Source organism: Tasmannia lanceolata, unplaced genomic scaffold (genome assembly GCF_043159265.1).
Source record: "Tasmannia lanceolata isolate RefF3 unplaced genomic scaffold, GAP_Taslan_0.1 ptg000018l, whole genome shotgun sequence".
Taxonomy (NCBI): Eukaryota; Viridiplantae; Streptophyta; class Magnoliopsida; order Canellales; family Winteraceae; genus Tasmannia; species Tasmannia lanceolata.
The window spans coordinates 25,467,908-25,484,498 of NW_027518695.1; the positions used below are offsets into that span (position 1 = coordinate 25,467,908).

At 38.5% G+C, this 16,591-nt stretch overlaps 1 pseudogene; it reads left to right on the top strand.

The window, feature by feature from the left end:
- Nucleotides 1-373: 373 nt before the first annotated feature.
- Nucleotides 374-1,219, top strand: LOC143851246 (zinc finger protein ZAT6 pseudogene; annotated as a pseudogene).
- The last annotated feature ends 15,372 nt before the right edge of the window (nucleotides 1,220-16,591 follow it).

The following is a 16,591-nucleotide window of genomic DNA, read 5'->3' on the forward strand; positions in this document are numbered from 1 at the left end:
GCTATTCACATGTGCCATCAATTAGCCAACTCATTCTAGAAAGTCTACTAAACGACTACCACGTGGGAAAACCCTTACCCAAAAAAAAAAGGAAAAAAATTAGGTGTGCCCTTAGAAAAATCAACCCCCTGAAATTCATATGCACTAACCAGGTTGGTTCATTAGACCACTATATTTTGACTTGGAATTTTGAATCAGTCGCCCCCCCCCCCCCCCCCCCCGGTACCACTTCCACTCCACTGACCGACTTTCATTGACCCACAACCACTCTACTAAATTCACAGTCCCTAATTTTGATACCACCACTCCTTCCTACTTCCAAAACCCCTCTCCTATTTAAACCCCTCAACACTCCACTAACCAAACTCATCTCTCTCTATTTCTCTCTTTGTTTTTCCTTCTATCAATCAATCTAAGCCGTCTATTCTCTTTACCGGCCCAAATCCAATGGCTATTGAAGCTCTAAACTCCCCAACCTTCGCCTTGAACGATGAAGAACTCCACTACCTAGGCCCATCAATGAAGGGAAAGCGTTCCAAACGCGGGCGTGTCGATAGCCCACCAACTGAAGAAGAATACCTAGCTCTTTGCCTACTTATGCTAGCTAAAGGAGGTGCTACCACCACTGGCCACAACCATCACTCGCACTCTCCACCCCCACTAAAACTCTCCTACAAGTGCTCTGTCTGTCACAAAGCTTTCTCATCCTACCAAGCCCTAGGAGGTCACAAAGCTAGTCACCGGAAACCTACCGGAGATGACCACCAATCTGCCGGAAATACCACTGCCGCTGGAAATTCCGGTGGTAGGGCCCACGAGTGCTCTATTTGCCATAAGTCTTTTCCCTCTGGCCAGGCTCTAGGTGGGCATAAGAGATGCCACTATGATGGTGGGGTCTCCTCGGAGGGACCCACCTCGAGTTACCGTGATTTTGACCTGAATTTACCTGCCTTGCCGGAATTTTCGCCGGGATTTCAGATTTCCGGCGATGAGGAGGTGGAGAGCCCTATGCCCTTGAAGAAGCAACGTCTTATGGGACCCACCCAGATGGGTTCTTTTTAATTGAAGGAGAAATATTGTTTTTTTTTTTTTTCATGGATTATTTTTTCGTTCTTTCTTTATTTATTTATTTCTTTCCTTTTTTACCTTTGAGCTATGTACAGAGAATCATTTCTATGTAGAGAGAATCATTCATTCTTTGAGAAACTCTCTAGCTTTCGATGAATTATTTATGAGGAATGCTAGACTCACAGGAGCCCTTGCCAGAAAAATGGTACAAGGGCTCTCTCATTGGTCAATTTCCATTTATGATGGCACAGAAAACTACAACCATAACTGTCATGAATAGAAATTTACCAATGGGAGGGCCCTTGAACACTTTGTGTGTTTAGCATTCCTAATTATTTATTTATTTGTTTGTTTGCCCGTTGTTAATTGTTATTACTTATTACACATGGACTCTAACATACGCCATGCATTACCATGCCCTTAACCTAAGTGCCCTTTCCGTTCTTGTTCATTTGGAAATGATCTGGGCACACACTATGTTACTATCATAGTTAGCAAAATGTGATTGGGCACCCAAAAAGAACGGGATGAAGAAAAGAAACACAAATAAACTCGTTTAAGATTTCTCATTTACAACATATAATGGGGTAAAGTTGGCCTAAAACACGTTTAGAATGTATAAAACATGGTTTAAAAGTGTTTTAAATGTTTTTTCTAAAAAAAAAAGGAATTATATTTATCCTAGAATTTTAAAAGTCTTAAATGGGGTATTAAGAAGCAAACCAATAAAATATGTTTTCTCAAAAAAAAAAAAAAAAAAAACCGTTTAAAAGTTTTGAATAGAGTATTAAAAGGCAAATCAATTAAACCCATTATTATTATTATTATTTAAAGTTGTTTTAAGTTTTAACTATGGTTAAAATTGCTACAAACCTGCCTAGCAATTCCACCGCCTATAACTTTCACTGAATCTTTCTTATTTTAAGAAAGATATGGTAATTTTATATTAAGAATAAAGGTCATTTACCATTTATTTTTTTTTTGGTAGGTAATCTGGGGTTAGGCGGACTCCCGACCAGATATATTAATAGAAAATAAGAAGGTTACAATCTTTCATAAATAGTTCCGACGCGTCGAAAACAATTACAACATTTAGAAAAGGCAATTACAACATTTAGAAAATGGAGGGGTTAGATGGGTGAGAAAACAATTACAACATTTAGAAAAGGCAATTACAACATTTAGAAAATGGAGGGGTTAGATGGGTGAGATTTGTAACGTCTCTCTGGGGTTTAGATTGTTACGCGGTAGTCTTGCACGACTCGTAGGGCACTGATTAGACGACTCTAAAATATGGTACAAGTCAAAGATTCCCAAAAGATCTTATTTATATTTCATAGTTTATAACTGGCCAAATACATAAGAAATGACCTGGATGGGAGACTTTTCCAAGTCATGCTTTTTATAGTTCTTATGGACCAAAAAGGATAGTGGGGTCAACATGAATTGATATTCCTTTTTAGGCTTAAGTCAACATTTCTAGCATGCCCCAGTCCTACTGGGCATGCTAGAAAGGTGTTCACGAGATTTGCTTTGTCCCACCTCTTTGGTTGATGGTGTGAGGGCGTCCTAGAACCAGTCGTGGTTCAACGTTTTTGGCCAACACGAAGCGCCAAGTTAACTGTCTGATCACTCATAATTGAGATTTACTGGTTACCGGCTAGTCAGTTATCTAAATCAAACGATTATGGAGGTCTGGTTTTCTCTCTTATGTCCTCTATAATACAATTGCAGGGCAACCGTTTTAACAAAAGGGATTGCACAGGCTTAAGTGACTGAGATAGGGGTACACAGCCAATGACTAACTAGTAAAGCTCCAAAGACTCCCTAGATACTTATATGTTTGAAATTATTCCTCAATAAAGCCTACCCTTTTCGTATGGAATCATCTGTATATTGTGTAGATTCTCCAGGTTCAGCCGGTGCAAGTGCAGTAAGAACAGTGTGCCGAGACAGTGTGTGGAGAAGATAGCGTGGGACCCAAGAAATTATGGTGGACTAGATGGTTCAAAATGAAAGAATGGTTCAGCTGATGTGGAAGCAAAGTCCAATGTGCATTGGGACAACGAAGTGGGGAGCTGATCATACCGAAATTTGGTTCCATGATCGATGGATGGTAGAGCTCCAATCTATTATCGTCCCACACTCACAGAAAACACATTAGGGGTCCCGGAGTTGTGACCCCGGGAGACCACTCCGATGCTCAAGTCAGAAGTCGGTACAACAGGGGATAAAACCAAGCAATAGGAAAACCGGAGAAGAGTAAATCTTGCTAGTCCTTAGAAGAAGTGTACCTTAGAGCGTGAGGGTCTATTGATAGGAGAGGAGTTTACAACAGCTTAGGAGACTAGCCTTAACAGGAGTCTTTCCTTATTGGAGGAGTTGCTATGGAGATAACTTCTATCTTTAGCTTGATAAGCACCGAGTTTCCTCATGGGAACTAGTTTCTATATTGGTCCATCAACCTTGGAGGAGAGTGACCTTGTAGGAGAGTCGACGTCCTTAAATTGGAATTTCCTGTTGGAGAACTTTCCTATAGTGAGGTTGCTAATCCGTGGAGATGAAGAATCCTTCCTCTCTTTCTAAGAGGCAAATTCGGTTTCTTATTTAGAGCCGACGCCACGTGTCAAGCATCTAGAGGAGGTGCGGATTTTACCCCCAATAGGAGGGGAGGTAGCATGGGTAATAAGAGGGAGAAGGGAGAAAGTTCAAGTTTCATCGCTAGTAGGGGTGCAACTCGTCGCGTTGCGGCCAACCCTAGCATAACCCGAGAACCCAAAACCTCAACTCTATCACAGACCCAACCCGAGGACTCACATCAAGAGCGTTATGGGTTTGGGTTTACCCGGGGCAAAAACAAAAACAACTAAAAAAAACACATAGGAAAATGTTATCAGCACAACCATATTTTGACGTTTGCACAAACCCAGCTATTTTTTCTTCTTTAATTGACTCGTGAGAGCCTTTTGGGAAATGTAATAACCTTTTGACAGCTCTTTAAATCCTGAAAGATAAGGCGGTTTGTGAAAATATCAAAATATGGTCATGCTGATATCATTTCTGAAACAATAGTCGTGAGATTTTGAAATCCAATAAATCATGATATAAATAGTTTCGGTTTGCCTAAGGCCTCAACCCTAATCTGTTTGGTTGCTTGTTTTGGGGGGATTGTAGGAGTTTCAAATGCATGAGATCTCCCAGAGATCTCCCCAAAGCATGTTTGGTAGTCATTTACACCTTTGACCACTAGACAACTTCTAGACATCATTATTGGTTTTTATCCTAGGCGGCGCCTACGTGGCGGAGATGTTCCCCCCCATAATCTTCTCCCCTTTTTCACCAAAATGGAGAAATTTGTTGGGGGAATTAGGAGCAATTCTTGTCTTATTCTCTTTCTCTCTTTCTCTCTCTTACCTTTCTCTCTCTTCCACCTATATTTTGATAATGACACCCTACATCTTCCGCTAATTTCCTCGCGCAACCAAACACTACTCGCAAATCTCCCTCCTAATATTCTCCCCATCTTCCATTCTCTTCCATTCTTGTCTAATTCTCTTTGACTTATTTTTTTCCTATTCTCCCAGCCATCTACAAGCAACCAAACAGAGCAAGGCAATCCAAAATTAAATTGGGTTGGCTTTTTCCAACCCTAACCCAACCTAATCAAATGCCAACCCAACCCAACCACTACAAGAAAAACATCATTCACCGTCATTCAACTACCCACATTCAAGAATAGCGTGGCTAATAGCTTACATCCACCGATGTTTGCTAAGTAAGATGTTGGTATTAAGTGGATGGGATTAACCCACGGTCATGAGCGTCATAGAATAAATTTACCACCGGCATTATTTTGGGAACATTGGTGATAGCAGATTGAAACCCACTAAACCAACCCCACTTCTCTTTTCACTTCTCTTTTCCTCTTCCCACTGGATTTTCTGCTTCCCGCCTCTATGCTTCCGGCCTCTCTCTCTATCAGACTCTCCCCCCCCCCCCCCTTTGATTTGGGTTTTCATCTGTACTTTGGTTTGGGGTTTTGGCTTTGGGTTTTCTCCTCACTTTGGTTCGGTGGGGATTCAGGTTTGGCTTTGAGTTTGGATTAGGGTTTCGGTAGGGTTAAGGTTCTGATTCCTGTGGATTTGGGTTTGGCTTGGTGTTTCAGTTGAGATCTGGCATAGGGTTTCTTTATCTCTGATTTGTTCCCACCGAGCCTTCATCCGGCCATCTTCTCCATTATATTGCCGTGGTTTCCAAGCTCAAAAAAAGAAGGTATATATTCAATACAAATGGGGGTTTTAATGGGTATTTTTGGCCAATGCAGAGTGTAATGGTTTTACAAATCTTCCCATATTTTTCTCTCTTTGATTAGGGTTTCAACTATTCTTTGCAAATCAGCTCAAGCTGCAGCAACTCTCTCTCTCTCTCTCTCTCTCTCTCTCTCTCTCTCTCTCTAACCTATTCTTCGTCTCATTTTCTTCTCTAGGGTTTGACAAATCTTCCCTTATAGTTCTGTTCATCATCAGTTTGGGTTGGATGGAGGTTATCTCATTAGAGCATTGGTACATATGATTTGCATGATAAGGGAATCAAATGTATAGGAACCTGTGTTTAGTAGGTTGTAATTGTATTTGTTTCCTTATTTAATGAGTTGAACAGAATTCTGGGGTGTTAAGGGCATTAATGTTTCATGTGATCTTGTTTACATAATCTGTTAAAACAAAGGATGTTTAAAAAAAAAAACAAGAATATGTTATTATGAAGATATTTTTGCTGGTTTATTTTCAGTTTAGGTAGGTCATGAATTGTTTTCTATACAGCTATTGAATAAATGTTTGGGGTGTATTAGTATTACCTTAGTTCATTCTTATATCTTTAGACGTAAGATTCTTAATACATTTTTTTTAAGGCAATTAAGATCATTGAATTCATATACTGTGTGTATCCTATAAAAGGTTTTGGATAAGGATGTATCTCATTGTATATTATCTGTAAAGAAGCTTATTATTTTTGGCATTTGTTTAGTAGATTGTATCCCATAAGAGTATAGTAGGCAGTGTGTGGTGTATTTAGTTCAAATGGTAACAGGATCAGTGGCTTTATTTGACCATAAGTTGTGAAAGGTAGAACTCACTTTTCTTAGAGTGATATGTAATGTAACTTGTAATGTGTGTCATAATAATTTCAAGGTCTGATCATTTGATGGACCATGCTATGATCACTTGTTAGGTAGCAGTTATCACAATTTTATTTTATTTTTAGACTGTTGTGGTGGTTTTAGTGAACAATTAGGATAGATGATCATGTGTATAAGCATAGTTAAGGTAGTAGTGCTTTCTTTAGAAACAACATTATGGGATGGAGGCTTGCTACTATATTTTGTAATGGTGTGTTTGATGGTTAGCTCATATGCTCAAAGGATTATGCAGTAAATTTATCTACAAAAAAATGAGTGTATCTCTTTATACACTTAGAGTTGGGAGTTGTACAAAACATAAAAAATGTTTTTAAAAACATCCCTTAAAACTTTAATGCTCGGAGCTCCGTCCAATTCCGGCCGGATGTTGCCGGAAAGCAAGAAACCACCCATTTAAACCCACTTTTCAACAAAACTTAAAATGAGTATAACACACTCAATTCTTATCCAAATTTAACAAAATTTATATGTATTCATATCTATTAAAAAAGATCTACAACTTTCTAGTTGGTATCTCCAGCTAATTCTGGGTTTAAGCATCCAAAAAACATGAAAGTTCAGATTTCCAGCACTGTTTTCAAAAAACTGCAAATTGAAAGTTTACCTTTTGATCTTCTTCCTCCTCCTCTTCTCCACTTGGATTTACCACTTGGATCCTTCAAGATCCTTGGTTTGGAAGCAAGGATTTGGAGCAAAATCTCCCAGCTCCTTTCTTGTCTTTCTCTTTCTTTGTCTTTCTTTTTCTTTCTCTTCTTCTCTTCTTTTTTCCGGTTTTTTTTAAGGCAAATATCATATGCACAATGGTAGAAATGTGATTTTCACCAGTGGTCACCCACCAACGTTCGTAATAAGCGTGGGTAAATATCCTTATTTTCCGGCATTCCATAGAGTGAGCGTTGGTAAAGTGATCAGTGCGCCTATAACTAAGGAACAATTACTAAGCAACGATGATAAAGCGTTGGTAAAAAATAATTTACAGTGCCGTTAAATCTAGACCGTTGGTGCATGTTATTTTTGGCGCGACCAAGAAATGCGTGCTTGACGATTATTTCCCCGGCCTCTTGTTTTTAACGCTGTTGATTTTGTAGAATAAATCAGGAAAATAAATTAATAGAAGCCGCGCAATCCTCCCGCGCAATATTTTTCCAGAAACTCAAACCCTCCACGCTATATTTTCCATGACCTCATCTCTAACTTCCTCTCGAACCCTAGCCCTCATATTTCCCTACTCTCTAACCTCTTCTCTAACCTGAAATTCCTAATCTCTTTCTTCTCTAACCCTAACCCTCATATTTCCCTAATCACCTCTGCTCTAACCTGAAATCCCTAATCTCTTTCTCTCTTCTGTAACCCTAACCCTCAAATCCGTGTATATGTTGTTTTATCTGATATTCGTGTTGCATTCAAGGGATTTAGCGAGGGACGATTGAGGGCTTACCGGCATTGAAGCGAAAAATGAGGTATATTTATATTATTTTTTTATTTGGAATGATAACCTGAAATCCCTAATCTTCCTTTTGTTTGATTCTTGAAGAAGCAGAAAGAGCACCATTTCAGATTTCAAAATCCAAGTTTTAGGGACCAAGGATTTAATTTGTAGAAGAAAAAGGATAAGATAAAAAGGATCCTTCACTGTTTTTCCTGAGATTTGCAAAGCAAAGAGAAAAAAAGAATCGGCAAAAGGAAGGAGAAGATCGGCTGTCTTTGAGTGAAAGGTATTGTTCTCTTCATGTCCTCTTTGATTATTAGATGGGATTTTCCTATTTAGGAAGAATATGTTGGTATGTTAGTTTTTTCTTCATTTTAGTTTGGTATGTTTTGGTGTCTTGATTTAGGGCGAAGATTAGTTTTCTCTTCATTTTAGTTTGGTATGTTTTGGTGTCTTGATTTAGGGCAAAGATAGAAGAACCCTAACCTTCTTCTAGTAGGGATTTCGAGAGTTGCGTGATTTGGGGAAATAAAGAGGGACCTTCACTTTTTCTCTCTATCGGGTATGTATTGGGTTTTTTTTTTCCCATTTCATTTCTTATGGATTCTATATTTTCTTTAATCGTTATTTAGAGTTACTTCAACTGATCTTTCACCATTTGAGGGTTTTCTTTCACCATTTAGAGTTACTTTGTGATGAATTTGTATAAGTCTTCAATTTTCGTTTTGAAAACCATTTTATTGATGTGGATCAACCAGTTAGTGGGACCTACCAATGATTTCCAATGGCCTTAAAAGCATGTTGATAGGACGATCGGAAGTTTTATACTCACTCTATGCGAATATTTATATTCTTTTCTCCCATCATTCGGTCTTGTAAATCACATAACATGAAAATCATTTTATTCGAACATTTATGACCACTCATTATGGAACTTGAGTATTTTTAATGCACCCTGTTGAATAAAAAAAAGGAAATGATAAATGCGTCCCTTTTCATTACATGGGACAACCAGCTGCAATGTACGTGACAATCAGGTCCGTTGAATCCTTCCTATGTGAAGTACATCAGCCCCTCTGCAGTCATAGATATACTGCAGCTCTCTTCCCAATCTTGTTATGTGACCCACTTTTAAATTGTTATCTTTTTGGCACTTGTATGTTTTTTTATTTAAATATTAATCTCGACAGATAATCCTGTGCAAGTAATCAGAGATGACACGATGGAATCTTAGGACACAGGATTTGTCTTATGATTCCCAAATGGGAGCATTATAAGGTAATTGTCCTTATATTCAAATCATTTTTTCATTGTTTTACTATTATAATGTAATTATTAATTTTTGATAGATATTGTTTGATGGTCATTCTATCTCACTTCCTTAACATTGTTTGATACTTAAGTTTTGATTCTTTCATGATACCCGTAATTGAGCAGGTTTACCTGGTGGCATTTATCTAGCGTTGAGTTCCTTTGTGTGTTGGATGGAGTCAAAGGTAATGAATCTAGACTCTGACCATGATTTTATATTGTTCAAGAATAAGTTGTATGATCCCACGGATACTTCCTTTTAATTCTTGCAGAAATTTGTGAATCTGCAGAGAGCTTGGAATTTAGACCTCCAACGTTGAATATTTTTCCTTCACAAAGGTATATTTCTCCAAGGATAAAGCTTTATGTTTCCTTCTATTCTTTCAGGGTGTTGGGTTTAAATTTTTCCTATATGTATGGATATGATTTACATGATCTTACTGATAAAAATCTGCATGCCTGGAGTGCCAGAGGAATTGTTTTTTTTTCTTTATTTGCACATCATATCTATGTCCATGTCCCATATATCAAATGCTTATCACCTCCATGTGTTCAACCTCATTCTATCCACCTTCTCATGTTGTTGTCTGCTACACTATGTTAGCTACAGACCTACCTGTGAATGATCATCAATGGCCATATTATTAAGTATTAACTAATAATCCTAGTTTTAAAATTTCATCCACATAGGTATGAAATAAAAAGTAGATGTGAAGCAACCACAGTAGCAATTATATTCATCACTTGACCAAAACACGTCAACATGAGTAAATGGAAATTGGAAGAAAGGGTTGCAAGACCACGACAATATCTAATGATTAGTAGCACATTCTTCCAATTGTAATCTTGCTGGAATGGATTGTTTGATTGACTTTGAGAAACATGAGCTTGTTTATTACTTTTGAAGTGTTCAAGTTCCAGATGTTAATTCTAGGACTTAAATATCAAATAAGTGATTGTTCCAAGGAGAAAACTGTGTTCTGTTTTCTAAGGTAGTGATCGTCTCAAGTGGTCTTCTTATTAATCTGGTTATGAATTTTTTGGGAAACCTGTACTTATAGGTAATGTCTTGGGCTAAATAATGACAGTCATGTTATATTCGAGATTCAACCAAAAGTGAAAGTGATGTTCTTTGAGAAGGAAGCAATAGCAAGAAGTTTATGCCCTATTTGTTTTGGATTTTGAGAACCGATTATGAGAGTAAAACTTATTATTGGAGTCAAATTCACGTTTAATTTTGAGTCCATAAATGTAGAAGATGCTTAAAGTGGTATTCACACTCTACAATAGCAAGTTGCCATGTGTGGCACAATGACTATCCATGTGTACTAAAGATGATTGGCTACATTCACTCTACTTTGCACAATTGCTACTTCTTTTACAAGAACATTGCGTTAGGTCTTACTCCTTGCTTGAGGCACTACAAATAATGTATTGGACCTTTTTCCTTTGTTTTGCTTATATGAGTACTTGTTAGCCCTAGCTATTCATTTCATGGATGGGAATTTGTGATTAATGCATTTTGCATATGTCAACTAAAAGAATATAATTCACTACTTTTACATATAATGGCCCTCTCTTTGTTTTATTACAACCTCTGGTATGTCAACTATTTCTTATTTGTGTAAATTCAGACATGTTGTGTAACTACTAAAATTTTCATAATCTCTGTTACAGGTTGTATAAGCAGCCGTCTTGAAAGCCATCATTGGATCGTTGTATACTGTTCTTGCACGTTGCATAAGCGTTCGAGGAGATAAGAGTCATGTAGATGTATTAAACAGATGTTGTTTACATAGGAGATTGACTCATCTGAATGTATAATTTTCTTCAGTTCCTGTGAGATGTGGATGTTGTGTATACAAGTTACATTAATAAAATTTGTGGATGTGGATTTCGTTACAGGTTGTACTTGTAAACTGGTTGCATGTGTATCTAATGCAAAGGCTGTGTATCCAAATAGGTTTTGGATATGGTTCAATATATATGTGGATGTGACTCATGACTGTCTTTTGTAACATTGTCTTATTGTGAATGTGATGTTGGGTACAAGTACTAAAGTGTAAAGAAGGTTATCTATTGTACTCATTGTTGGGAATTTTCAAAATTAAATATTTTTTTAAATAAATTATCACGTTTAGCAGCGGTGCTAAAAGATACATACACAGCTGTTATACTGGTGAGCTTCGAAGTCTAACATTGTAAATTAGCAGCGGTCATGACCGCTGCTATAGTGTAAAATAAAAAAATATCTATGTTTACCGATGGTCAGGACCGTTGGTGATTCTAACATTCTAGTATGGCCATACATTTTCACCAATGGTCCTTAAACATCGGTGTATTCACCGACGCTCACAAAACGTCGCTAAATGATCTATTCACCGATGGTCTTTAGCGTCGGTGAACTTACCGACGCTCATAAAACAATGCTAAATAGGGTATTCACCGATGGTCTTTAACATCGCTGTTTTTACCGGTGGTCACAAAACGTCGGTAAATACACGTATCAAAGGCCCATGTGGATCTTTTAATGACGGTCATGACCGTAGGTGTAATATTACATACACCAACGGTTTACTTAAAACGTCGGTGATAACCATAACACCAATGTTTTTTTTAAAATTTTTAACGACGTTCATAAACGCCGGTATAATTGATAACACCGACGCTTTGAAAAAAAACGTCGGTAAATACCTTTAGGCACGGTAGTATCATCAACGCTCACTGAAAGCGTCGGTGTAAGTTACACCGACATTCATTCGCATATGCACCGACGGTCATGACCGTCTGTGAATATCACTTTTCTTGTAGTGAACCCAACCCAACAAGAGTGGAAATTGGGTTGAGCCCGTTTTGCTTGAGCCTAACCCAAGTTGCACCTCTAATCATGGGGCCACATGTACCATCCACGTAGATAACGAAATAAACAAAAGTATGGTGGTCATTGCATTGGAAAGTTATTATATAAAACAAGAGGGCATGTCAAGGTCATTGCAATTCATTTTTTCCCTTTTCCTGAATGAAAAGTTAGCGGCTTAGTGGGAGCGTTTTTGGGTGTGGGTCCCATTCGTTCTACAAGAGGATGTGGTTTTTGTGCCTACACAAGACGTTTCCGGTTTCAAATATGGCATATTGGACCCTTTTATTACTTGGGACAGCCCACTTTAGTGTAAAAGAGAGCCATAAATGCACTGGACCAAAAACCTCTCATTATTTTTCATTTTTTCTAGTTGTGATGGGCTGATGGGTGGCAGTCCTAACCCGTAATTTTAAAAATGTACGGTGCGGCCCACTCCATAGAATGATCCAAACCGTCCAATTGTTGGGCCACAACGTAAATAGGTTGTGCCCCAAAAATCATTTCCACAGGATGATCATATCCCTCCGATCCATAGCAAACTTCAATAGATCGACGGTTCAAGATCATCCTAAGGATCGGAGGGTTATGATAAGCCTATGGACATGATTTTTGGGGCACAACCTATTTACATTGTGGACCAACAAATGGACTGTTTGGATCATACTATGGAGTGGGCCAAACCGTACATTTTGAAAAATACGGGTGTGTATGGCCACCCATGACATGATTTCTCTTCTATGCCTTTCCCTGAATTTCCACCCTTCTGCTTGTCTTTTCCTAAACTAACTCTATTATCAGGGAAAGATTAGGGGTGGAAATGTAGTCATTTAAAAAGCCAATGTTAACCATTAAAAAAACAATAATGTTAATAAGAAAAGGGTTTTGCTAACGGGTGCCCTAAGAGCACTCGCTAAGGTGCATTGGGAAAGGAATTTTCCAATCATTTATCACATTGTTTGAGAAATTTACAAATGTCTTGAGTCATTTTTATCAAAACATGTGTAAAATTCCTTTCCCAATGCACTTGTTAGCAAAACCCATAAGAAAAATGGGTAAAAGGCGGGGAAAGGTGGTGGAAGAATCATTTAGGCTCCATCCATGCATTTTGTGATATTTTGCACCTAATATCACCTGAAGTGATATATTCGCCCCCTTTGTATTTACTTCGGACAGCCACCTCTAGTGTATTTATGATTATGACTACTCTTTAACGCTGGAGCGGGTTGTCCCAAATAAAAAGGGGGCTAATATATCATTTCCCAATATTATTAGGAGATGATATCAATCAGTATTCTCTTTTTTTAATAATGGTACCCTCTCTTTACTTGTGCACCTTTCTATCTACCAGTTAGCGGTTCTAACCACATAGTGTGTTTGGTTACACAAAAGTAGGGATGTTTGCTTGGCATTTGGTGGCCAAATCAGCAAAAACCCTCATTTGGTTGCCAATAAAGTATTTGACATCCCAGGAGACTCCATGTGACCCTCCCAGGAGACTCCCTATGACGTCTAATGGCAAATAATTGCATGTGTGGTGATGTGTCACCCTTGGTCCCCTCTCTATGATATCCAAGCCAAAATCCCAACAAAAAAATGTGGAATTTTGCTTTGATTTCTTGGGTAAATAATGCTTTTTATCACTTTCTCTCTCTATCAGGGGCGATGCTAGAAATTTTGCACAAGGGGCAAAAATTATAGTAATTTTTTTTCTCCAAACAAATGAAAGCAATATTATACTAAAGGAGGGCATATTTTAGAAGGAAGGGATATAAAAATGGTAAAATTAAAATTTTATACTTATTTTCTATCTTAGGGATGATTGGAAAGGGGGGTATATTTTTTTAAAAAGGCGTACGTAAAAAAATTATTAAAAACATAAAGGTATTTTTTTGGGCAAATGATTAAAAAAATGCAAAGTTTATGCTAAATTGTGAATAAAGGGTAGTGATTTGAAATTTATAAAAAAGGTGTTGTCAAGTGAGAGAAGAAGGCTTTTAAGACAAATATACCCCTCCTACCTCTTTTTTCTCTCCACCTTTTTGCACTTATCCCTATGCACTTATTACGTTCTCACCTACCACCTTCTTCTTCCTCAAGACTTTTCTAATGTGGAAAACTCCATGGAAGGGTTTTGAAGGTTGCCTTTTACAACAGGGTTTGGTAATCATGAGGGTTTATTCATGATAAACTTATCGAAGGAGTGTTACAAAATGCAAAGAAAATGAATTTTGAGCTTAAAACTGAATTTTGTTGTTTTCCCCATTTTCAAGATAAATCCATTTTCTTTGCATTTTTTTATTCTAAAACATCAAAATCAAGCTTCAATTTATGGTTCCCTGCATGATACTAAGATCACAATGTATATCCCTATTATCCTTCGAATTTTTACTCAATTTGAAAATAAAAATCTTTGGAATTATCCCTATTCTACTGGCTTCCGTCGGAAGTCCGAACAAAACTTCGGACTTCCGAATGGAAGCCAGTATACATAACCAAAATATTGGTTCCATTCGGATGTCCGAAGGTTTGTTCGGACTTCCGAACAAACGTTCAGACTTCCAACGGAAGACCGTCAAACTTTGTAGTTCGGTAATTGTCATATATTAGTGCATCCTTTTGGTATTTTTTTTGTAATTTTAATACTTTGCTTCCATTTTTTCGTAATTTTTCATTTAAAACTTAGCACTTGAGCCACAAATCTATAATGATTACTATTTTTTGCAAGTAATGATTACTATTTTTTGCAATTATGCTTTTGCTAGCCACCTTTGCACCCATATTACTTCCATATCTTTGCATCAAAGGATGGGCCACAAGCTGAGAAGTTGCCTCGGCAAAGGTGGCTAGCAAATTCCCATACAAAAAAAGGAAAATGTTATCCACACTACTGTATTTTGATGAGGGCACTCCTCATTTAATTAAAAGTACGGTATGGCCCCCCATAGGATGATCCAAAGCGTCAATTAGATGGGCCACAGCCTAAATTGGTTGTGTCCCAAAAATCATTTCCATAGGTTGATCCTAACCCTCCGATCTATAGAGGGTTAGGACCAACCCTCTAACATTCTAATCAGAGGGTTAGGATAAACCTACGGAAATGCTTTTTGGGGCACAACCTATTTAGGCTGTGGCCCATCTAATGGACGGTTTGGATCATTCTATGGTGCGGGCCATACCGTACTTTTAATAAAGTGAGGAGTGTCGGTAGTGCGGATAACATTTCCCAAAAACATCTTAAAAAATACGGCAAAAATCCGGGTGACACGCGGGTCGACCCCCAATGTGAGAACCACATTTTCTACCCCGGAACCACTAGGGAACCAAATTTTATACCTCGAAACCACTAGGGAACCACATTTTATACCCCGGAACCACTAGGGAACCACATTTTATACCTCAGAACCACTACAGAACCACATTTTATACCCCAGAACCATTACGGAACCACATTTTATACCTCGGAACCACTATGGAACCACATTTTATACCTCGAAACCACTAGGGAACCACATTTTATACCCTCGAACCACTACCGAACCACATTTTATGCCTCGGAACCACTAGGGAACCACATTTTCTACCCCGAAACCACTAGGGAAACACATTTTATACCTCAGAACCATTAAGGAACCACATTTTCTACTCCGGAACCACTAGGGAACCACATTTTCTACCCCGGAACCACTAGGGAACCACATTTTATACCCCGTAACCACTAGGGAACCACATTTTATACCTCAGAACCACTACGGAAACACATTCTATACTCCGGAACCACTACAGAACCACATTTTATACCCCGGAACCACTAGGGAACCACATTTTATACCCCTGAACCATTACGGAACCGCATTTTATACACCAGAAACACTAGGGAACCACATTTTCTACCCCGGAACCACTATGGAACCACATTTTATACCCCGGAACCACTACGGAATCACATTTTATACCTCGGAACCACTACGGAACCACATTTTATACCCCAAAACCACTAGGGAACCACATTTTCTACTCCGGAACCACTAGGGAACCACATTTTATACCCCAAAACCAATAGGGAACCACATTTTCTACTCCGGAACCACTAGGGAACCACATTTTATACCCCGGAACCACTACGGAACCACATTTTATACCTCGGAACCACTAGGGAACCACATTTTATACCCCAAAACCACTAGGGAACCACATTTTCTACTCCGGAACCACTACGGAACCACATTTTCTACTCCGGAACCACTACGGAACCACATTTTATACCCCGAAACCACTATGGAACCACATTTTTTACTCTGGAACCAGTAGGGAACCACATTTTATACCCCGGAACCACTAGGGAACCACATTTTATACCCCGGAACTACTAGGGAACCACATTTTCTACCCCAGAACCACTACGGAACCACATTTTATACCTCGGAACCACTACGGAACCACATTTTCTACTCCGAAACCACTAGGAAACCACATTTTATAACCCGCAACCACTACGGAACCACATTTTCTACCCCGGAACCACTAGGGAACCACATTTTATACCCCGGAACCACTAGAGAACCACAATTTATACCTCAGAACCACTAGGGAACCACATTTTATACCCCGGAACCACTAGGGAACCAGATTTCTATACGGAACCACATTTTATACCTTGGAACCACTAGGGAACCACATTTTCTACCCCGGAACCACTTCGGAACCACATTTTCTACCCCGGAACCAC